The sequence below is a fragment of the Tiliqua scincoides genome, chromosome 9 (genome assembly GCF_035046505.1).
Source record: "Tiliqua scincoides isolate rTilSci1 chromosome 9, rTilSci1.hap2, whole genome shotgun sequence".
NCBI lineage: Eukaryota > Metazoa > Chordata > Lepidosauria > Squamata > Scincidae > Tiliqua > Tiliqua scincoides.
The window spans coordinates 9,459,074-9,483,216 of NC_089829.1; the positions used below are offsets into that span (position 1 = coordinate 9,459,074).

Below are 24,143 nucleotides of genomic sequence, written 5' to 3' on the forward strand. Positions count from 1 at the left end.
GAAACAGTTGCTTCACCTCCTTGCTATCCCCCTTCCATGCCTAGCCCCCTCCTTTTGTGTGTTACCCATGAATGAGGCCTAACCCTGAAGACAGTTTGGGAACTGCTGCTGGTTCAGAATGTGGTGACTTGTATGGTTACTGTGGGTCAGTTGTTTGATTCTTTTGGACCACTGCTCCAGAAACCACACTGGCTACTGATTTGTTTCCAGGCCCAATTTCTAGATGCTGGTTTTGACCTACAGAGCCCTATATGGCCTGGGACCGGGGTATCTTTGGGATAGCCTATTCCCATACAGTCTGACTCATCCCCTTAGATAAGTGTTTCTCAACCAGTGGTATGAGTACCACCAGTGGTACTTGAGGTGGTGTCTGGTGGTACTCGTGGGACCCCTGGACCCCTGCCAGCCAGCAGTAAGACCTAGAACACAACACAACAAAGAGCGGTAGGAGGCTTGGCTTGGTGGGCAGAGCTCCAAAGCATGCTGTTTTGTGTACAAAAAAGCCCTCCCGTCCACCCTGAGCCTCTTACTGGGTGTTCGCTGCATTGCATCTGGCCGCCCAAACCAGCAGTAACTGGTGAGGACATCATTACTAGTTACTTCCAGTGGGATTTTCAAAAGGTCGACCCAGTGAAGTGGTACAGTGGAGGACAAACGTTGAGAGACACTGCCTTAGATCACCCAGCAGGGCCCAACTAAGAGTTCCACTGCAATCAAGGTGAAGAGGGAGATGGCAAGAAACGGGGCCTTCTCTGTTGTGGCACCGCACTTTGGAACTTGCTTCCAAAGCATCTGTGATGAGCCCCTTCTGTGGTGCAGCTCTGACGAGGCTTAAAAACACTTTTAATTTAGCTAGTTTTTGAGGGGGGAATGGTAGGGCCTTAATATTGTGTTTTACCCAGCAGTACCTTGACTTTCAAGGTACGTAGCAATACCTAGCTAGGAGCAGGGCTTTTTTGTAATAGAACGCACCGGAACAACATTCCTGCACCTTTTTTATGCAGTCCCCGCAGGAAAAAATGCATGGAGCCTTATGGAAAGTGAAAGTGAGCCGTAGCGCGTGTTTACTCGCAAATAGGCATACTTGCCATAATCCGTCAGAAAGGGCAGGCTGAGAGGAATCCAAGGACACCAGAATGGCCCCAATCCAATGAATGCAGCCTTCCAAAAACACCCGAGAAGGTCCCATCCCTCCCAGCTGCAATTCTGAGCCTGAGCCAGAAACGAAGCCACGTGGCCGCGTTCACTTGCTAGTAGTCCCTCGGAAAGGGCAGCTGAGAGGATTCCAAGGATGTCAGCATGGTCCTGATCCAATGAATGCAGCCCCCAAAAACACAAAAGGGAGAAGGAGGTCCCTGCCTCCCTCCCAGCTGCAATCTATTGAGCCGTATAGAAAGCAAGCAGACTCACGTTTTGTTTACTTGTGAGTAGGCAGACACGCCTTGGCTGTTGGCAAAGGGGAATGTGAGGACACCAGAATGGTCCCAATCCCATGGAGCTGGAGATACTCCAGAAGGCAGCCTCTTCCCCCCCTCCCCCCACTAAAAAGGACAAAAAAGAGGCTTCAGGTGGTAAGGGGAAAGTTTTCTATTTTGCACTTACAAAGCCAGGAGGGTCTTTATCTTGATCTGCCTGAAATAGAAGAACTTTAAACTGGGCACGGGGGCAGACTGGAAATCTCACTGATTCTTTTTTTTTGGGGGGGGGGGGTATTGCAGGCAGGCTACAGAGTAAGCTCCATTGACCACTATGGGACTTACTTCAGAGTAGACATGCATAGGATTGGGGTCACAGGCTGCAATCCTACCCACACTTTCCTGAGAGTACCCAAATTCACTTGAAGTCCCAAATTCACTTGAACCAGAATGGAACCAGACTGCTGGCGCATAACATTAAAAAGGTGGCAGAGCAGCTTTTAAACTGATCCCTGGGGGAAGGCCGACAGAAGCCGAGGGGCATCTGGCTCGGGACTCCTCATCCCTATGGAACGAGGATGGGGTGGTTAGAGAACAACAAGGTAAAGGCAGAGTAGGAGAAGAAATTGGGAATGGTAGCGTGATGGGATGTGATAGACAGTCTGGCACAGTGAGAGGATGTGGGGATAAAGGAGCTAATAAGCAGCCCATCCTGGGGCATTCCATGTACAAATGTTTTTATGCAAATGCCCAAAGTCTCCGAGCAAAGATGGGAGAACTGGAATGTCTGGTGACAAGGGAAAACATTGACATAGTGGGCATAACGGAAACCTGGTGGAATGCAGAGAATCAGTGGGATACTGCAACCCCGGGCTATAAACTCTACAGGAGGGACAGGGAGGGGCAGGTTGGAGGTGGGGTGGCCATTTATGTTAAGGAAGGGATAGAATCCAGCAAAGTAGCGATTGAAGGTGGGTCCGACTCCATAGAATCTCTATGGGTTAAATTACCAGGCCTGAGGAGTGATGTAATACTGGGGGCGTACTATCGTCCTCCAGACCAGAAACCGGAAGGGGACCTTGAAATGAGGAAACAGATCAGGGAGGTGACAAAGAGGGATAGGGTTGTAATCATGGGGGACTTCAATTATCCTCATATTGACTGGGTCAATTTGTGTTCTGGTCACGAAAAGGAGACCGGATTCCTTGACATGTTAAATGACTGTGCCTTAGAGCAGCTAGTCATGGAGCCCACCAGAGGACAGGTGACTCTGGATTTAATATTGTGCAGTACTCAGGACCTGGTTAGAGATGTCAATGTTACTGAGCCACTGGGGAACAGTGATCATGCTGTGATCCGTTTCGACATGCATGTCAGAGGAAGAATACTGAGCAAATCTCTCACAAAAACCCTTGTCTTCCGACGAGCGGACTTGCCTCAAATGAGGAGGCTGGTTAGAAGGAGGTTGAAAGGGAAGGTAAAAAGAGTCCAATCTCTCCAGAGTGAATGGAGGCTGCTTAAAACAGCAGTAATAGAGGACCAGCAGAGGTGTATACCACAAAGAAAGAAGGGTTCCACTAAATCCAGGAGGGTGCCCGCATGGCTAACCAGCCAAGTTAGAGAGGCTGTGAAGGGCAAGGAAGCTTCCTTCCGTAAATGGAAGTCTTGCCCTAATGAGGAGAATAAAAAGGAACATAAACTGTGGCAAAAGAAATGTAAGAAGGTGATACGGGAGGCCAAGCGAGACTATGAGGAACGCATGGCCAGCAACATTAAGGGGAAATAATAAAAGCTTCTTCAAATATGTTAGAAGCAGGAAACCCGCCAGAGAAGCGGTTGGCCCTCTGGATGGTGAGGGAGGGAAAGGGGAGATAAAAGGAGACTTATAGATGCAGAGAAATTAAATGAGTTCTTTGCATCTGACTTCACGGCAGAAGACCTCGGGCAGATACCACTGCCCAAACGGCCCCTCCTGACCAAGGAATTAAGTCAGATAGAGGTTGAAAGATAAGATGTTTCAGACCTCATTGATAAATTAAAGCTCAATAAGTCACCAGGCCCTGATGGCATCCACCCTAGAGTTATTAAGGAATTGAAGAATGAAGTTGCTGATCTCTTGACTAAGGTATGCAACTTGTCCCTCAAAACGGCCCCTCAAAAGGGAAAGAGGGGGGACCCGGGAAACTATAGGCCAGTCAGCCTAACATCCATACCGGGTAAGATGGTGGAATGCCTCATCAAAGATAGAATCTCAACAGACAAACAGGCCTTGCTGAGGGAGAATCAGCATGGCTTCTGTAAGGGTAAGTCATGTCTCACAAACCTTTTAGAATTCTTTGAAAAAGGCATGTGGATGCGGGAGAACCCATGCACATTATATATCTGGACTTTCAGAAGGTGTTCGACACGGTCCCTCACCAAAGGCTACTGAGAAAACTCCACAGTCAGGGAATTAGAGGACAGGTCCTCTCATGGATTGAGACCTGGTTGAAGACCAGGAAACAGAGAGTGGGTGTCAATGGACAATTTTCACAATGGAGAGAAGTGAAAAGCGGTGTGCCCCAAGGATCTGTCCTGGGACTGGTGCTCTTCAACCTCTTCATAAATGACCTGGAGACACAGCTGAGCAGTGAGGTGGCAAAGTTTGCAGACGACACCAAACTTTTCCAAGTGGTGAAGACCAGAAGTGATTGTGAGGAGCTCCAGAAGGATCTCTCCAGACTGGCAGAATGGGCAGCAAAATGGCAGATGCGTTTCAGTGTCAGTAAGTGTAAAGTCATGCACATTAGGGCAAAAAATCAAAACTTCACATATAGGCTGATGGGTTCTGAGCTGTCTGTGACAGATCAGGAGAGAGATCTTGGGGTGGTGGTGGACAAGTCAATGAAAGTGTCAATCCAATGTGCGGTGGCAGTAAAGAAGGCCAATTCTATGCTTGGGATCATTAGAAAAGGTATTGAGAACAAAACAGCTAATACTATAATGCCGTTATACAAATCGATGGTATGGTCACACCTGGAGTATTGTGTCCAGTTCTGGTCGCCGCATCTCAAAAATGATATAGTGGAAATGGAAAAGGTGCAAAAGAGGGCAACTAAGATGATTGCTGGGCTGGGGCACCTTCCTTATGAGGAAAGGCTAAGGCGTTTGGGCCTCTTCAGCCTAGAAAAAAGACGCCTGAGGGGGGACATGATTGAGACATACAAAATTATGCATGGGAAGGATAAAGTGGATAGAGAGATGCTCTTTACACTCTCACATAACACCAGAACCAGGGGACCTCCACTAAAATTGAGTGTTGGGAGGGTTAGGGCAGAGAAAAGAATATATTTCTTTACTCAGCGTGTGGTTGGTCTGTGGAACTCCTTGCCACAAGATGTGGTGATGGCATCTGACCTGGACCCCGTTATAAGGGGATTAGACAAGTTTCTGGAGGAAAAATCCATTATGGGTTACAAGCCATGATGAGTATGTGCAACCTCCTGATTTTAGAAATGGGCTATGTCAGATGCAAGGGAGGGCACCAGGATGCAGGTCTCTTGTTATCAGGTGTGCTCCCTGGGGCATTTGGTGGGGCTGCTGTGAGATACAGGAAGCTGGACTAGATGGGCCTATGGCCTGATCCAGTGGGGCTGTTCTTATTTTCTTATGTTTCATCCACTTGACTTTTAATTATTGCTTTGCTCTTTCATCCATTTTAAATTATAACATTCAGATTTCATCCACGTGGTTTCCTCTTTCTTTCAATTTTTTCCAACCTTCCATGGCGTTCTTATGTTTGTTTTTATTTCCATTTATTTAGGTTTTGTGTGCATTTGCATGGGCTATATAGTTAGCTATTTACATTTTTTGCCAGCTAAAATAGATTTGCAAGCTAAATCAAGCTCTGCTTTGACACTCATCCACTGTAGACTGTAATCCATGCTCTAGTCCCTAACCAGACAAAATGTAAGGTATTGTGGTATAGGCATTCTATCTTTTATGTGTTTTATAATTTTTATGTTTGTTTTAATGTTGCTGTAAGGGAGAAAGGCAGGCTAAAAATCAAATAAATTAATAGACGCCATGCTATCCAGCGTGAGCAAGAGGAGGAGGCTGGCAGTGCAGGAGAGAGGATTGGCCCACAAGCAGCTGTTGCAACTCGGGCACTTGCCTGCCTTCTCTAACTCAAAAGGCTTTGGGGATATGTGATGGGGAGGGCTGGGCCACACGAAGCTGCTCTGAGTCAACCCCTGTGTGAACACTATGGCAGCTCTTGTAAGGAGCTTCTTCTGCTGCTTGCTCTCTGGGCTGCAGGTAGGTTCGGGTTCAATGGCCCCAATCCTAACCACAACACTGCTCCTGCCCAGAGGTGGCAAGTGAAGCCATGATCCTCTACATGGCAACCAGGGAGTAACTCCCACTGGATAGAATTGACCTTACTTCTGAGTAGATGTGCATCTCATGCTGGAAATGGCAGCTGCACTCTCTTTGAGCAGCATGGTGGAGCCCACTCCTTCTCACCAGAGCACCCTTGCAAAGAAGGTGGCGCTCTCCATGACTGTTGCCCACACGCTTGCCTTCTCTCTGTATTGGCAGTGGGGAGAACCCGGTGGGCTGAGGAGTTGAGGAGGGTGGGGCCAGCAAGGCATGTTGCTGGGGTCCCCCCATAAAATGGAAATGATTCTGGCTCCTTCAGATGTTCCGGAAAGAGGTGCATTCTGCTTCACTCTTCTTCCAGCATTGGGCTTTTGCCTTTAGTTCCGTATGCTGCATTTTCTGTTGATGGACTTTTTATTTTACACTTTATTTTATCATAAAGTGCCTTGAAATATCTCTCTCTCTGGCTGTACTTTAAATGCATGAAACTGACCAGCCATTCCCAAGTGATTGAGGTTTGTCACTGTTCTGATGGTATGTCGTGTCCTAAAATGTACCAGGAGAGGGAGGCAGAGTACAATTTTCAGCCATCAGATAAGTACATTTAGAGTTCCTGGGCACTGCACTGTGGAATACCTTGGTGACAAATAGCATGTTTCTTTTTTTAAATTTAAATAGCTGTAGAATCATATAGTTGGGAGGTGCCCACAAGGTTATCTAGACCAACCCCCTACCTGTGTCAGGAAATCCTAGAACATTCTCCCATAGCTCCTTTTGTGCCTGGGACACAAGAGTGCAAGATGGAGGCGTCTGGTATTGAGAACTGGAGTCAATGCAACTGGAGTCAATGCAATGGTCCTTACAGTTGTGGGGACTCGCTACATGCTTTGCCCACAGTTTGCTACACTTCAGACTCCACAGAATGTTCAACCCTTTGAAGTAGACGTCCTCTGTGTGCCTCCTTGTCCTTGGTTAATTCTCCTACACTATCCATTGGCCTGTCATTGTTCCCTTCCTTCCATTGGGTCTGGTTGGTTGGCAACCTTCAGTCTCGAAAGACTATGGTATAAGCATACAGCACCTGGTATCCCTAGGCGGTCTCCCATCCAAGTACTAACCAGGCCTGACCCTGCTTAGCTTCCGAGATCAGAACTGCACAAATGAACTAATGGGCTTGTTTTATTTTATTCATTCGTTTTATTTGAACATTTATGTCTCTCAGTGGAAGATTCCCAAGGCATTAAACAGACACACAATAAAACAGTCAGAAAAGATTGCAGGAATTAATTTCTCATTGTGAGCCCTTTGAGGACAGCGAACCATGTATTGATTTTATTTTACTATTTAAACCACTTTGTGAACTACTCTTGTTGAAAAGCAGTATAAGTATTCTTAATATTATTAATAATTAGTAAATGCATAGATAAAACGAACTCAATCCCAAAACATTTTTTTTTCATTTTGTGAGGGGAAAAATAATCCATTAAAAGACAATACAAATAGAACATAACAATTACAAATAGAAACTAAGATACATCTGTTTTCAAAAGGATTGCAAAGCAAAACTAGGATCTTTTTATGTCCTGGAAAAAAAAAAAGTTACATTATAAAGATATTTAAATTTTTAACTATATTTAAGCAATCTATTGTATTGCATATTCCACATTATGTATATGCCTGGGAAAGGCTTCCAGATATCCTCAAATATATCTGTTCGCAGTTGCCCTCTGTAAGCCATTTGCTCAAATGTCGATGAAGTCAAAAGGTCTTCAATCCATTAACTAATAGCAGGGGGGCACTTACCCTTCCAATTTTTCAATGTCAGTCTTTTAGCTACTGTAAGGGCACAGAGCGTCCATTTCCTGTCCCAAAACATGATGTGGTCCCAAAGCAGATCTAAGCTTGGATGGGTGCTCACCTGAGAACCCCAGACCTTGAGCAAGAATGGTGGGCTATAAAGACAGTGAATACCAAATAAACAAATGAGGCAGCTTGGCAGGCAGAAAATCAAGAACCATTAAAAGCCAGGGAGAGTGCAAACATATTGCTATCTTATTGATCAACCTCTGGAGTGATTCTCATTCTCGGTTCACTACAGGGAGTCCGTCTGAGTCCTTTGGGGCTACCCCGAAGCAGCTGTGTGCTTTTCATAATTATTTGAGGACAAGTCAGCTTCTCCAAGGCCTCCAAGAGTTTGAAAAAGCTGTGCCCAAAGGAGAACTGAGTGCTTTCAAAGTCCATTATTTTGATGCTCAGAAAAATTCACTAGTAATTCACTAAATAACTAGGGCTGACTCTCCCCCCCCCACCTTATTTTTGTGACCTGAACAACTCAGGGAAGGATGTTTTTGAAGGATAGTGGCTGGGAGGGTAATCTTCCAAGCCTTTAATTGGCTTGTAAAATGGTCTGCTTCCCCCCTCCTGCAGGGTTTAGCTACTGAGCAAATTCAGGTGAGCATGGGAGAGGTCATGCGTGAACTCTGTGTCAGGCATCCAGGGATGTCTCTTGGCAAAAAGTACTTGGTTCCACCTTGCTGCACAGTTAGCTTTGGAAAGCTCCCTCCCTTTTCAGTTAACCAATGTATGAAAAGCTTTGGGGGCTGGGATGACAGACAGACTCAAAACCATGGAAACCCAAGGATAAATGAAAAGAACCAGCAGCCTGAGATTGCCCAGCTCACCATTTAAAGCAGCAGTACTCAAACTTTTCTGGCCAGTGGCTCTATTGACCCCCATGGCTGTTGGCCATGACTCCCCATCATGTTCCTGAGGGCTGGAAGTGACATCATTAAACAGGAAGTGGCCAGAACTATATTATATTAAATATAATATTATAATATTATATTTATTATAATATTAAATATTATAATTAATATTAATATAGTTAATATATATTTATCATTAATTAAATGCAGATCTTAAAAATATATTATTAATACACAGCATTATACATGCTTTATAAATGATCAATTGCTGATCACTGTTGGAGACAGGATGCTGAAGTAGGTAGATTTTGTCTGGTCCAGGAGGACTCATTTTTAAAAACTTTGTAAGCATACCAATAGAATTGTTTTATCAAATGAACTTCATGAACAACCAGTCTGACCAACATTACACACACACACCCCTGTGGACCCCAATTGAACTAGTCATTTCTCCCATTCTCCTTGGATAGGATTGAACCCTTTATTAATTTAATGAAATCAAATTTTTCCAGCAGCTGGTGGGGAAAACAAAAATAGACCATGAAAATATATCAGAGCTGATAAGGGTTTGGTTAGGAAGCTGATTTGTCTCCTATAGTAGGAGATGCACAGCTCAAGCCTATGCATGTCTACTCAGAAGTAAGTCCCATTAGAGTCAATGGGGCTTACTTCCAGGAAAGTGTGGATAGGATTGGGCCAGCAATCACTTCATGAATGGCTGATAAGTATTCCCTTCAAACAGCAGGATTCATCACTTTAAAAATACAGCCTTTCCTCTTCAGTCAACCAACAAGATTAATAAATCACTTTAAAAACAGGAGCCTTTTTCTGCTCCTGGCCAAGTAAAGTGTGTGCTTCTCTCTCTCCCCCCCCCCCTTTTGCCAACTGCATGGAAGCAACTTTAAGACCCCTGGTGACTGGTAAAATAGGAAGCATTTTTTGGGGGGGAGGGGGAGGAAAGCGGGAAGGTTTGGAGATCGAAAGGGGGGAATGGAAGAGGGAGGGGGTTGAAAAGAGAGATTTCACTTTGATGAGAAGCGATCCCAGGCTGGGAACTAGGAACCAACCAGACAAGGATCAGCAAAGGTTAAGGACTGCAAGCTGAGCATGCTCGGTACTTGCCAGATGGGAGTTGGAGTCAAAGAGCATTGGAAACAACATGCAGGGAACACAGAAGGCAGCAGCCTCGGAGTGGAGGGAGAAGAGGGCGGGGCGGCGGCAGCCACTCTTGCAGCTGAGCAACTCCCATTTCTTCTGCTTTAAAAAAAAGCGCAGATGACGGGCAGAAGACGGGCTTGTATTCTGCCCAGGGGTGTGACTGTATCGCTGCGAGAGGACATCCCGCGCCTCCCCTTTCAGTTCCTGGCGTCTCCCTAAAGAGCCGCACCACACAGTTTGAATAACACTGATTTAAAGGTTCAGCATACCCATGAACAGGGATGAGCAGGTTTCACCTGTTCCATACCTTTATGGCTTTATGTCTACTTGCCCTTGAGCTCTGTTCCTCCTGAATTCAGATTTAACAAGGGAAGTTCTAAACGGGAGTATGTATTGGAGGTGGAAAGGATAGCAGACCAAATCTGGGTTGTAGAATTGGTGCCTACCCCAAATTTGCTTCTGATACCATGTTTCTGATGCAGACACCACAGCCCTGCTCAGTCGAAGTCAAGAGTCATGGAGTCAGAAGCAATTTTGGGTGAAGCCATTATTGGTACAGACGCCACAGTCCTACTAAATCGTCCTACTTTGGAGACGGCTCTAAACTAAATACCATCTGAAGCACATGAAACCAAAGTAGAACCACCTGATGGCTTCAGATATCAGGCTACTTCATTTTCCTTTTCTCCCCCTGCTGTGTTTTATTTGTCTCTTACAGCCTTTTATTTTATATGTGGAGCAGCCACGGACCTCCGCAGTCCTGTGCCCGGGGCAAAGCTCTGCTATGGCGCCCCCCCCCCGCAGGCTATCACCGCCCCCCCACATAGATATCTGCCCCCCCTACTCACCAGAGGCTCATGGAGCCTTGCGTGACCTCCTCCGGCACCGGGGAAACTTCTGTGAGGTTCCCCAACACTATAAACAGTGCTTCTGGCAAACCGGAATCACAGTTTCTGCCCCAGTTGGAAACCTCAGAGAGGCTTCTGCAGGGTCCCAGTGGCTTGCGCCTGGGGCATTTGCTGCATCAAACCCTATGGCAGGCACGCAACCGATGTGGAGGAGAGCTTCCATGTAGTTAGGGCAGTGATTTTCAACCTTTTTCATCTTGCGGCCCATTGGCAATGCACTGAAATGGTCAAGGCACACCATCCGTTTTTTAACAATTGACAAGGCACACTGTGCTGTCAAATGGGGGCTCACATCCCCCAATGGCCCTATTGATAAATGACACTGTCCCAAATTCCCACGGCACACCTGGGGACCATTCACGGCACAACAGTGTGCCACGGCACAGTGGTTGAAAATGGCTGAGTTAGGCTGAGATAGCATTAATTTCAAATGCAAAGTGTTGTACGTTCTATAATGTTATGCCTATGGGTAACATGTGTGGACTATCTATTCTCTTGTAGTGTAGCACATAGTGAAAATTTCAAATTTTCCTTGGATTTATTGTCAGCAAAGCCTTTCTGGCTTCTGCTAGTCACAGCCTCAGCAGCAAGATATGAAAACCAGTTGCTTTATAATATAACACGAAAACACTGCACAAAAGTACTCTTGAGTCAGTCATATATCTCAGCAGTGCTGCTACCTCACAGTGCTTTAACAATGCACCCATGCGCATCAGTAGTGTGTGTGGAGACTAGAGGGAGAGATATAATTGGTCTGAAACTACTGAAATTTAACAAATTATATTTGTATGATTCTGGAATTTATTTTAGAAGTGGACTGGAATTGAGGAGGAATGGAATACAAGAGAGCCTGAGCAAAAAGGAAAAATAAAGAGATGGAGGGGAGCAACGCTGAATGCTTGCAAACCAAATGCCCTGAATATATTCATAACAACCTAGAGTTATGATCCGGTGTAATCACTGACAACTGGATATGACTACAATAAACCTTTTGAGGTTTGCTGCCTTCATGGGGGTTTGGAGGGGAGGGAACCATTCATCATCCTACAATTTTTACTTCTTACCCGTTGATTGCTTCTCTGACCCAGACTTCACCTCTGACTCTGTGACCGTTTCCATCACCACTACATTTTCATTAGCTGAACAAATGATCATAAGAGATAATTGTGGGCAAAGATGCTCTGGAGCTACCATACTTCAAATGATCTTCCCACGTGGAATAGCAGTTACTCGGTCGAACACTCTCTAATCTTTCCAGTGGGACCTTTTTGGAGTATTCATTTTTGATCTTCCAGAGGAGCAAATGAGGAATGGACTCATAAAAATCAGCTTTGTTGCCTTGTTAATAACTCATGGTGCCCTTTACTGTCAGAGGAAGTGAAATGCCCTTTATTCTGTTTTTAAAAAGTCATTGGAAGAAATGACCTTCATGTCAAGGAAAATTACTCCATATAGTAACGTAATCACGAAGGGGAAACATTATTCTCCTATATCCCCTCCAGATATCTAAATAGGGGACTCATTACATTGTAAACAGAGAGAGGGTGCCATTATAGGTTGTAAATCTAAATTTTATTTTCTTTTAAAGGTGTAGCATCATGCCTAGTGGTAGTGGTATTTTTTAAAGAATTCATTATGTAATTCTAACTTGCAGTAGAACCTGTGCTCATTTTGCATCTTCATATATTTAAGTATTAGGAACAGGATGTATTATGAGCAGAAAGCAAGACCTTGGCACTTACATGGCAAATGCAGCGCAAGTGAGAAACATGTGCTTAGCACACTGCACCTCACATGTGTATGCACACTGATTCTCAGAATCATTGCCTTTCTAAGGAAAAACATGCCTGGAATTTTAATGGATCAAAACAGATGCAATTTTAATATCATGCAAGGTCCTGCTTGTGTGAACAATAATTGTCTGCTTGCTGATCACATGTGCCTCTACTTTTTGCTTTCTCATGTGTTATCTTTCTGTGTTCCCTGGCAAGCTGACTTTAAACAAAAATCACCCTTTTCCAAGAAGATCATTGCATTCTTGTGCACCTCTCTCTGGGGCTAAATTTTCACTAGGGAATGACCCCGTTAGCAGGCGAAGCTGTTGCTGGGTGCCGCACAAGTAGCAAGCCAGGCGGGTGAAATGTCAATCAAGAAGCCAGGCTGGACTGAGGCAGGATCACAAGGAAGGTTGGAACAGTGTCATGACTCTGACACCAAGACCCCTAAGAGGAGGTGGAACATCCACCCTTCTTCATCCTTAAGCTGCTGATTAATAATAAGCTTACTATAATAATACTATTGTATTATAATATTTGTATCCTAATACTACATTTAATTATAAAACAGATTGATAGATATAATATTATAATGATTAAATTATTGTTGTTAAGAATATTTACATACTGTTCTGTGTGAGCAGGCGTTGTTCACAAAGCAGTTTACGCAGTAAGCTAAATCTAATTTTTATTTTGATTAATTACAACCCACCTGGTGGTTGCTGGTAATTTCTAAATATTGAGTTCTAGAGATATGTACAGAAAATATGTGCAGCTCCAAGTAGAGCTGCCTTTTGAAGTTCATATGTAGTACAGGTCATGCCTCCTTATCAACTGGGGTTCTGTTTCAGAATCCCCAGTAGATTAAAAAAAAATCAGTGGATACCAAAGCATGGAAAAATAGCTTTAAAGACCCACTATCAGATTTCTTGCTCCTTCATTGTTTCTAGTGACTGGATGTGGTATAGTATATATATCAATGCACTGTGGGATGATGAGAAACCTGTGTCTTTAAAGCTGTCTTTAAGACCAAGAAGCTTGCAACTGGTGCAATTTAATAGCAAGAATGTAGGAAATTGGATTTTGGTGTTTTTTTCCCCCCTTGTTACAAGGCATTTAAATGTGGACCCCAGTATCACTGGTGAGTCAAATCAGTGACTACCAAGGCACCACCTGTAATTTCATTTACACTTAAAGCGTGCAGGTATTTTTCTAAGTTGTTTTTCAGTATGGCACCTGAAACACCCACTATTATTTTGCAAGTTTTCTATTATTATTGATTTTAAAAAATTGGGCACTGCTTGTCTGCCACCTCCTTCCCAATGTTCTAAGCTGCTTGGCTCTGTGTATTCTTAATTGCGGTTATGAATCAAATGATGCAATGTGTAGAGAGGAAAAAAACTTTAATTTTTTTTCTCATTTTCACCGGAAAGGTTGCTATGGTGACTCGCCCGCCCCAGTTGCTCAGGCTGTTGCACCTGCTTATCTAAAGCCTTCTTACCCTTTCATAAATTAATCCCATTTTAAATTAACACATGAAGAGATGGCATGTCAACTAATTTGCATATTAAACTGCATGTTTCTTTACCTCTGTGCCTTTGGCCAGCCCTCCATAAGTGGTTAGAAACCATGAGAACAAAGTGATGGTTCCATCACCAGTAGTAACCACTCATACTTTGCTCCCATCTTGGAGTAATTTGAGTCCTAAAGAGTTGCTTCTTATTGGTCTGCTGCTGACTCTTTGTCAGAGTTAAGCCCTAATGAAACAATTTCACAAACTGGGAAAAAAGAAAAAGATGAAGCTGTGAATGTGCCTCTTTAGCATATTTTGTGTTAGTTGCTGGTACAAGGGTCTAAAGTTAAAGTAAAATTCCAGCAAGGAGGATGATCAGAGGACTGGAGAAGAAGCCCTACAAAGAAATGTTGAGGGAACTTAGTACATTTTGCCTGGAGAAGAGAAGGCTAAGAGGTGATATGTTCATGCTCTACTAATAGCTGAAGGATTGTCATATAAAATCTTTTGTGATTCAGGTCCAGGGTATTTGAGGGACTGCCTCCTTCCATATAAATCCTATCCATCATCTCAGGTCATCAGAGTAGGTCCTTATAACTGCTGCCACCTGTAGAGGAGAGGGGGATGGCGGCAAGAAATAGGGCCTTCTGGGTGGTGGCACCCCATCTGTGGAATTACCTCCCTCTGGAATTGAGAACAGCTTCCTCTTTGGAGTCCTTTCGGTGGGGTCTCAATACCTTTTTATTTAGGGAAGCTTTTAAATGTTGAAATGGGGGGGGGGGCACATGAAACATCTTTTAATCTGTGGTCCAATTGTGGTGTTTTTGTGGTTTTAATTTTTTAGCTCTGTTTTTATGTATTGAAATGTTGTTTGTAAGCTGCCCTTAACCGGGATGGAAAGGCAGGGTATAAACCTCTTATACATGGAAGAAAAACATGTTTATTCTCGTTCTCTCTCAACTTTTATATGGGTGCCCGGTTTGGATTCTGGGATTTCATTTAAGTATTGAAAGTGTTCTTACTACATTTTTACGATCTATTCTTGGTCTACCAAGATGTGTCCCGGTGGCAAGATTACAACTTGAAGTGCGTGTTTCATCATTAGAGTGTATTGCCTGGCTATATGCATTTAGGTATTGGACAAAAGTGTTATATGCTGATGCTTCGGCAGGATACTTTTATGCATTACAGAATGATGTTTACACCAGCTCCTGGTTTAAAACTTTCTCTGTCAAATTGCATTTCCTGGGCCTATTTGGGAATTCTATCTATGGTTATGAGTTTAACACACTTAAGTCCATTATGGAAAAATGGATTAAAGATATTGATTTTCAGCATGCCATGTCAAGCGCCCACAAGACTTGCTCACCACTGCACTTGGGTTTGAATTTTGAATTTCATCAAAGTGCTAGATATCTAGACAATTTAACTATCCCAAAATATCAGCAAATTTTTTCAAGAACTAGATTTAATTGTCTTTCATCTGCAGTCTTGGAAGGACGCTATAATAATGTGCCATATGAAAATAGATTATGTCCCTGTAATAATATGGAAATGGAGACCTTGGAACATGTTCTTTTTGTATGTAATTTTTACAGGGATGAACGTACAAGATATATTAACCTATTATGTGTAATCTCCCAGGTAGGACTCTTACGTGGTATTTAAAATATTTCTTAGCTGATAAGAATAAGTCCATAACCAAATCAGTGGCCAAGTTTCTTTTTTCAGCACAAAGAACACAAAATAAGACTCTTGCTTCTTTTTTATAAAAGTTTTGTTTAAAATGTTTTTATGAATGTTTTTGAATGTTTTAAGAATGTTGGGTCTGTGACTGTAAATAAAGGATGATATTTATTCTCAACTGCCTCTGAGAGTAGAACCAGATCCAATGGGTAGAAACGGAGGAGATTGCAGCTGGACATCAAGAAGAAATTCTTGATGGTCATGGTGGTTTGGTAGTGGTACAAATTGCCAAGGGAGATTTTGGACTCTCCCTCACTGGATATCTTGAAGTAGAGGCCCAACAAGCACCTGCTGAGATTCTCTAAGAGGATTTCCTTCTACAGGCAGGGGGTTGGTCTAGATTGTGGGTACCTTCCAACTCCTCCCAGCGTTGGAGAAGGACGAAAGGAATGGAGCAGAAGAAGACGTGTAGAGCAGAGCAGATTGGTGGGCTCTAAGCCCCTCCCTCTCCTCAACACATTCTCTGATGCTCTGTTCTCTTCCTTTCACACCCAAGGAACGGGAGGAGAAGAGAGTGTTGGAGGCGGACAAACAGAGGAAGGTTTTTCCTGCTAATCTTTCATTGGCCACAACTATCTCGGTCAACCTCATGGACTGGCTGGCCCAGAGAGGGGCAGCTTTGTCAATCCTCATGGCTTTAGTGAGAATTTTGTCGTCATGCTGGTGGCAGGCTTATGAACCAAACTCTGAATATAATCACTGTTCTACTACGTTGCATGGATTTCTGAGGTTCCTTCATTTGTTTGCTTGGTTTTTGAATGGAGGAGAGCTTCTTTGGAAGGGTGGTGTTGCCCCCCAAAGAAAGAAACTCATGTTGAAGGACAGTGTTGATAAAACTGGTTTTTAAGTTGTCCAAGTGCAGTGTTTTGTTGTCTTGGCAGTTCGGAGAAGCTGCCAGGCAAGGCAATTGTTGGCATTCCTCTCTCCGTGTAACAGAAGAGAGGGTTAAATAAATGGGGTCTCTACAGAACCTGTGGTTTCTCTGTCAAAAGCATATTAGAGATGGGCTTCCAGGCTCAAGGTAGTAATTAATTTTTTCGCATTTTAATATCACACTTCCTCCAAGGAGCTCAGGGTGGTGTACAAGGTTCCTTCCCTCCTGTTGTCTTCGCAACAACCCTGTGAGGTAGGGCAACCTGAGAGAGAGAGAGTGACTGGCCCCTGGTCACCCAGGAAGCTTTGTGACTGAACAGGGAATTGAACCTGGATCTTCCAGGTCTAAATTCAATTCCAGAATCACTACACCATCCTGAGTCTCTTGTTGATAGCACATTGCCCATGCACCCCGCAATAAAACACATGAGACAAAGGCTTGGATTTTAAAATGGGCCACAGCATTAATTCAGAACACCTGCAGCAGGGAGTGTACTAAAATTCCTCATTCCTCCCCCCCCCCCATGTGCAGGCATTTATGAAGGAGACCGTATATTCCCCAATATACTGGGTGACAGCACCATGACTCTAAGCCACAGTCTGTCTGGAGATGGTGTGAGCTTTTTACAGTCAACCTTAAAAGGTTGAAGCAGTTGGGCTGCACAGAGGTTGGAGAGCACTGGAGGTTGCCTTTGTGGATCCAAGCCAGAGGGCTCACTAGCCAGCCTTGCTGAGCTGGCAAGCTTCTAAAAGGCAATACTGGTTTATTCACTGAACCTGCTTACCTCCTGGTGCACACCAACCATCCAACCAGGTCCCGTGCCTGCATGTCGCTTGCCCAGAGTGACCAAAAGGGGCAAGTAATTAAGCTAGCCTAGTTGTGACTTAACACCACTGAACCTAAACCAATCTGGGGCAGGCAGAAAAATAAAAATAAAACCCTCCCAGTGAAGGCCAGTAAGGTTGGCAGCAAAAAATTTCTACCCAGCTCCCCGAGGCAACTAGCTGATATCCGACTGTACTGAGGGTGGAGGTGGGGGGGTGGGTCACAATCTGGAGCCTGACTGACTGGAGCAGTGAAAAAAGCTTCCACTTGTGCTCATCCCCCTCATTACAAAGGCACCAATCAGGTACCTTGCTTTTCACGCCTTTTTATCATGTGGCTGGTAAGGGGATGGGCAAGATCGGCCAGAGCAAGACAGACTCATGCCACCAGGAATCCTAGGTAGGTCCACTCAGAAGTTTTTAATAGGACTTACTCCCTGGAGAGTGTGTACAGGATCACAGTCTAAGAGAACTTCATTTTTTAGGCCTCCAGGTGTAAAGGAGGGAGGGCAGGAGAAGCAGAAGAAGAGGAGGTAGAGAAGGAACGACCTCTCGACTTCTCTGCTGGAGCTCTTTTTAAAAAATGGGTTTTGTAGGACTGGCATTTTCTCCATTATTTTTGTTGCTGGTGAAAATAGAGGAATGATTCAGAGCACTAATCCTAGTTCAACAGATTATGAAACTTGGCATCCCTGCTCTTTCATGTTCCATTTGTAGTCTTCATTATCCTAAGGTCCCAGATTGGGCCACAGCAGTTCCTCCTGATACATATTTCTGCCTTGAATATGCTCCGAATCATAGAAATTTCAACAATTAATGGCCTATCTTAGGTAATAGACATGCCTGAAGTTCAATTTTGTGTAGGGTCTGCAGCCTGAGGGCAAATGGTGGTGGACGTGCAGGTTTTCAGCACCAAGGCCAGCACAAGTCTTTCTAGGGCAGGGGTCGGCAACCTTAAATACTCAATGAGCCATTTGGACCCATTTTCTGGAGGGAAAAAAACCTCAGGAGCCACAAAACCTTTTGACATCTAAAATGAAGATAATACTGCATATATAGTTTTTCCCCCCCACCTTTATGCTCTTATAGGTCCCATTTTTATAATGTAGCCCCCTCTTGTAGCTTTTAGTTAGTTTTGTCATACATTCTTGTCCTGTGTTTTCAGATGCCTGGTCCTCTATGGTGTTTTGCCTGATTCCAAGGCCATTCTTTGCCTGGAGAATTAGGCCCACTTTAAGCAAATTAGCTCCCCTTCTTTCCCCCAACAAATGACCCTGGTTCTGCCCTGCAGTCCTGCTGGACCCCACCTCCAGGGTAGCTCGCCTGTTCAACCTGCAGAGGTCCTCTCTCCTGCTAGCAGCCTCCCACCACTACAGCAGACCCTGGGTCCTCAGCAGGTCTTGGGCACAGCAGCCACACACCAAACTCCAGTGTCTCCAGCAGTCCATTAGTCACAAAGTCAGTCAGAGCATCCAGGGCAGAGTCCAAAGTCAATAAGCCAAGTCACAGTCCAAGGTCAGATTCCAAAGTAAGTCAGTCAAATCAGTCAGAGTATCAAAGTCAATAAGCCAAGCCAGTCAGTCTCCTCTCCAACCTGCACTCCTTCTCCAACCCACACCCCCTTTCTCAGGTGCTCCTTCTATCCCTGAGGGCCCTATTGCCTTCAAGTGGCTGCAGCTGTGCAGCACACTCTGCTGGATGCCCAGGCCTTACCCTTAAAGGGGCCACTGCTGACACCACATCTACCTCCTCACCAGATCTTCCAGGATTCCAATACATATGGCGGTTATGACATCTGCTTATCTTACATGGATACTAAAGAACTCCCCCCACCTTCCAGAGGCACCCTGCTGGAAGGAAAAAAGGACACAGACTGCAGAGGTGGGGAAGAGAAGAAGCCAGAGCTGGGGGGGGGGAAGGTGGGGGGGCAACCACAGGCCAGCTTCTGCCCTGCCTGCCTGCCCTCCCTCCCTCCCTCCCTCACTCAGGCTGCAACCCTCTCCACACTATCCTGGGAGTAAGCCCCATTGGCCACAATGGGACTTCTGAGCAGACAAGCTGGTTGGAGCTCTCAGGCTGCAGTCCTCTCCACACTTTCCTGGGAGGAAGCCTCACTGACTACTTGTGAGTAGACCTGCATAGGAGGGGGCTGAGGCTGCAGCCCTCCACACCTTCCTGGGAGGAAGCCCCACTGACTACAGTGGGGCTTACTTGTGAGTAGACCTGCACAGGAGGAGGCTGAGGATACAGCCCTCCACACCTTCCTGGGAGTAGCCCAGGGACTACATCTGGGCTTACTCTGGAACAGACCTGCGCGGGCTCCCACTCACCTGTCCTTGCACTTGGCCTTGAGCAGGCTTCAAGGCTGCCATCCCAGGCACCCTTTCCAGGGAGTAAGCTTCATCCTCTGTAATGGGGCTTACAACTGAGTAGACACACAGGATGTCTCCTCTGCTGTGGAGGAAAAGCCTCTCCTTGCACTGAGTGGGGACCTGCTGCAAGGGCTGGCAATGGCTGAGGAGGAGGGTGGCTCAGGATTGGCTGGTGGTCAGCCAGTGAAGGGCCCTGAGCCATTCCAACAGAAAAAGCCAGGAGCCTGCTGGATGCTGATTGGCTGAGCCTGCTGGAGAGTTGGGGAAGGGAAAAACAGGGAGCTTAAGCCTGCAGAGCAGGCAAAATTGAAAAGGGAAACCAATGTGGGGCAGGTGGGGGTGAAGGGAGAGGAGGGCAGTGAGCTCAGGGGGCGGAGGGAAGCAGCCTGCACTCCCAACACAGGTGCCTCCTGTTACCCCCTTAGCCACTTTCACCTGGAGGAGCCGCAGCAGACAGCTGAAAGAACCACATGCGGCTCTAGAGCTGCAGGTTGCCGACCCCTGTTCTAGGGCCTTCATCAGAATTAAGGCATGTCCGATGCCTTAATTCTTAACAGTCGTTTAAACCAGGGGTCTCTAAACTTTACGGCTGAATGGTCGCATCAAATATCTGGCACAGGGTTGAGGGCTGGGAAAAAGAATTAAATATAAATTTTAAATAAATGCATTAAATGAATGAATGAATGAATGAATGAATGGACTCAAATGCCCAGGATTTCTCCAAGTACCCACACAGCCCAAGAAATAAAGTACACACTTAAATGAACCACCTTTCCCCCACCCCACAAGCACAATTCTGGTTGTATTTGGTCAGCTGTGCCAGAGGCTCTCAAGGGATCAGAGGTTGACCCCGGGCTGGATAAAGGCTTGCTGCGGGCTGCATATGGCCCCGGGGTCAGGGTTTGGAGACCCATGGTTTAAACCAATGAGGTCACTGCAATGATTATAACATTAGAATTAGAAAACAACTGTCGAAATGAAACATTGTAACAATTTCAGCATGTCAGATCTCGTACAGGTCAAAATTCATATGACTAATTCCTCAACATGAGCGGTTACTGTGGAAAGAGAGAAGATGTTGATAGCAAATCCTTAAAAGGGATAAACGGACACGTAATGGCACAGGCTATAAGGGGGTGTACCGAAATCAGGGCAGTGCCTGGGGGAACTAGGTTGAAGAACAGAGATTTGTTGGTAGAGGGAAGTGGGGAGAAGCATTGGGGGGGGGAAGAAGCCAGACAGCTAGTCAGACTGTGGCTGAATTATGGTCTTCTGTAGCCTGATCCAATAGATATAGACAAGGAATAAGCCCTCTGGAGGGCCAGGAAATCATTTCTTTGTAGTGGGAAAGCTAGTCTGTCACACCAAGTCTTTGTTTTTAACCAGTGCCTCAAGACTTCAGGGCAATGGATCGAAAGAGATGCAGGCCACCCTCTTCAAAGTCCTTGATGGCTCGGATTGGGAAATAATTTTCTAGAGACATATGGCTGATCTCAGACCAGCAGCACAAGGCACCCATAAGTCTGGAGTCTGATTTTTGTTCTTTTTCAACTGTTATGAGATACTCTCAGTGTGAGGAGATGGGGGGGGGATATGAGGGAACTTGATGGGGTCAAAGTTGTGGCGAGATGCACTTTCCTAGCACACTGTACAAAAACAAACAGGAACAATAGAGAGTTACTGATGCACTTGCTTTCACTTCAGATATGAGCACCAGATCAGTGGTACTCAGACTGGTGGGTCATGACCCACCAACTCGTGTAACGAGACCCTGTTCCCTTTTAAGGGGTAGGGGCAAAGCAGTGAAGCAGTGTAACTGCCCTCTAAATTTCCTCCAGTTTATTCATTCCATTCCGAAAACTCCCATAACTTTGGACATTGTTGAATACTGCTGATTTCACCAGCCCTTCCCACGTAACCTAAGAGACCCCTTCTTCTTTTATCCCTCAGCAGTTCAGTCACTACACAGCTTGAATGACCAGATCTCTGACTTCATTGTGACCAAGGCAACCATGCTCAATGACGATGACAGCTCCTTCTTGCCCAGTGAGAAAGACACCCTGAAGACCTCCATGTCACTCATGCGACACCTCTTAATGGATGCACAGGTACGAAATCCTTTCTTCTTTTCAAACCCACGGACTGGGAGGAGCAGGGAAGGTGATGGCCGATGTGCCACCATGCAAGTGTAGGTGGCCTTTCACCCAGCAAAGTGACATGCAAAAGGGGGCAGAGGGACATGGAGTACACACCAAATCTTGGTACATGGAGGTGCACACCAAAGCTCGGGCTACAGAAGCAACCTCATGCTCCCATATGAACATATCCACACACATAGGTCATTTGGGCTGCAACCCACACATTCCTGTGAGTAAACCCCATAGAGCACAATTGGACTTACTTCTGAGTAGATACGCATAGGATTGTGCTATTGAGAAAGGCAACATTCTAAGGGAAGCTTCTCGGAACAGGAAATTTTCAGTGGTAGCACCAAGGATGTTAGAAGCTGCCTTGTTCCATCTTGCTAGCTCTAATCAGATAAAATATTTCACAGGATAAATGATACTGTTACGTTCTTAATTTTTTAAGCCACACCAGAATCAAATTATCTGAAACAAAGAACCACAACAAGCAAATTTGCAAGCACAAGGACTTCCTGAGCTAGCGATGGCCTGTTGGGGATGATCAGACTCCTTCCCTCTAAGAGCTTGTGCCAGTACCATTTAAGCCACTGGCATTAAGCTTCCTGTATCAGTCAGAGTCAGCTCTTCTTGAAGACCAGGAAAACATTCCTTGATTTTCTTCATATGCTATTCATATGAAAAGTCTCAATATGGAGATAAGCATAGCAGGGTATGAGCAGATAAGACCTTGCTCTCTTATCTCCTAAACTGGGAGCCCCTAACGGTCATTTCTACACAGTCATGTAGAAACGTTTGGATGGTTTTTAAAATGATGATATTATCCTTTATGATCATCTAAGTGAGGAAGGTTGGTTTGTACAAAAATGGTAAAACCATGGAAAAGGGGTTAGATTATAGACTGTAAGTCCCAGCGTCCTCAGTCCTTCAAACTGGCTGACCACTAGAATTGGCAACTCTAGGTTTCTTACAGACATGTGTAGAGCAGCCCTTGCTCTTCCCCTCTGTTTTGACACATATACAGAAGGCAAACTCTTTAAAAATACAGTAGCTCAAGTGTAACAGGAGGAGGCAGAAGTGCTGGATACATGACTGAGTTCCACAGATGATGTGATCGCACATAACTCTATTCCACTCCTCCCTTCATGGAGTTCTGAGCAATGTACATGGTTCTTTCAGTTTTATCCCCACAAGAACTCTGTTATAATAAAGTGAAGCACATAGTGACATTTGCTCAAGGTCACTCAGTGGGGTTCATGGCTGAGCAGGAATCTGAACTCTGAAGTGGAACTCAAGGCCAGTCCATCACACCTTGCACATCAAATGAAGCACCCCTTACCTGGTAGCAGTGGAGGTGTAGTGGATGGAAGCTGAGGACCTCTCTTCTTCAGCTCTCCTTCTCTTTTCCCCCCTTGCCGTTGCCACTGTCTTTCCTCATCTTCTCCCTCCGCCCCATCCCCCATGCTTTTTGCTATAAACTCCCAGATTCCAGGAACCAGAACAGGTTCTTAGCTGCTGGCTGAGGCAACTTAGGTGAGATAATGTGATGGTGAAAAACAAGGAGGAGAAAGCCAGGGAGAGGCAGGCAGACTGGTGAGTGGGTGGCCAAAGGTGGCACCATAACAAGTGGGGAGTCATTCACCTCAACTTATGGAACGGTGGCAACCCCTAGCAGAATCTTTGCATGGATATAAGCCTAGTGGGGCTCAGGTCGGAGACCTGACCAATTATTAGGTCTAATAAGCAGATCAGCCCTCCACGTTGGTGACCTGGAGTTGCAAATCAATGTAAGGAACTTTTGAAAATATCTTTTTTGTTGTTGTTGTTAAAGCAAAAACAGCAGTCAAGTGAGTTTTTTGGATGCTTTTTATTTTCCTAATTCCCATGGATCAGCAGGATTTGGAAAGGCTCTCGTGGATGGTTCCCTTATTGGGCCCCTTGAAGCAACCCAATGGTCCAGGAAGGGAGAAGGGATTGGTTTGCTTTATTTTTAAGCTTTGGAACTTGTCTTCCCAATAGGTTCCATCAGTGGAACTAGAGAGAAGGAGGCCAAGGAGATGGCAGTTGGAGAGCAGGGCACAGGCTCATGATCATGCCTTCCTAGTCATGGGCACAGGAAAAGAATGGTGTCCTTTCCCTTGCCCTTCCCCAACTGCCTGGAGTGTTATCCCACCTTCTGAGATTTACTGGGCATCGGCCAGACATTTCTGTGCATAATTTAACAATAATGAGAACTAGAAACTTGGCTTATGAAAGCAAAAGCGCTCTTGAGCATTAGCATCCTACACCTGAACTACACTTTGTGCTTCTCCTCGTCCTATGCCTCTGCAGAATGGAAACATAACAGAACTTT

The 24,143-nt window shown here is 45.2% G+C and overlaps 1 long non-coding RNA gene across 1 annotated transcript in view; it reads right to left on the reverse strand.

Moving 5' to 3' along the window:
• Positions 1–19,722, reverse strand: part of LOC136660157 (uncharacterized) — a 35,760-nt gene extending 16,038 nt beyond the window's left edge. Inside the window, exon 1 of the long non-coding RNA XR_010794893.1 lies at positions 19,608–19,722. This is a non-coding gene — a long non-coding RNA (uncharacterized lncRNA). The remainder of the gene's footprint in view (positions 1–19,607) is intronic.
• Between the last annotated feature and the right edge of the window lie 4,421 nt (positions 19,723–24,143).